Below are 626 nucleotides of genomic sequence, written 5' to 3'. Positions count from 1 at the left end.
AAACTTGGAATACAATACAACAAAAAAGCTTATTTTCTCAATTTCAGAAGGACTGCTTGATGTGAAGCATCAGCATCACAACACAACCACTAAGGTAAGATATAGTTTAGCGATAGTTATTCTGAAAAATGTAAAATATTTCTGGATAGAAAAGTTTAACAAAGAGCAAGAAGATGCTGGATAGTGCGGTCTTCTTGAACTAGATGAATGTTAGTTGCCTATAAATGTTTTCATATTTTGTTTTTTACCCTTTTTGCTTTCACTTTCTCTGTTTCGATTTCATAAAACTAAAAATTAACTTTGTTGAAATGTAATATTTTTGGATATTTATTTGTTCAGACTCAACTATGTTGCACGAGCAATGTCTTTAACATTTGATTTGGTTTTAGAAATTAAGACTCTTGTTAACATGTTGCTATACTGTCTTGTAGCCATGGGACCCAGGCCGTCCAAACCTCAACCCTGCCCACCTTCTCCTTGTAAGATATTCAAAATATCACAGAACATGGTGTAAATGTATACAAAAAAATAGGATATTCCTCATTTGTGATAACATTTTCCTAAAATGTGATTTGTTACATAACATTTCCTCTTTACTTGTCAGCTTTTCCTGAGGAATGGAGGAA

General features: G+C 32.6%; 1 long non-coding RNA gene across 1 annotated transcript; it reads left to right on the top strand.

The window, feature by feature from the left end:
- Positions 1-7: 7 nt before the first annotated feature.
- Positions 8-626, top strand: LOC121939984. Its single transcript, XR_006105557.1, has 3 exons — positions 8-94; positions 432-479; positions 605-626. It is a non-coding gene; the product is annotated as an uncharacterized LOC121939984 (long non-coding RNA).

This window comes from Plectropomus leopardus, unplaced genomic scaffold, assembly GCF_008729295.1.
Source record: "Plectropomus leopardus isolate mb unplaced genomic scaffold, YSFRI_Pleo_2.0 unplaced_scaffold69556, whole genome shotgun sequence".
NCBI lineage: Eukaryota > Metazoa > Chordata > Actinopteri > Perciformes > Serranidae > Plectropomus > Plectropomus leopardus.
This window is presented reverse-complemented; position numbering and strand designations above follow the sequence as displayed.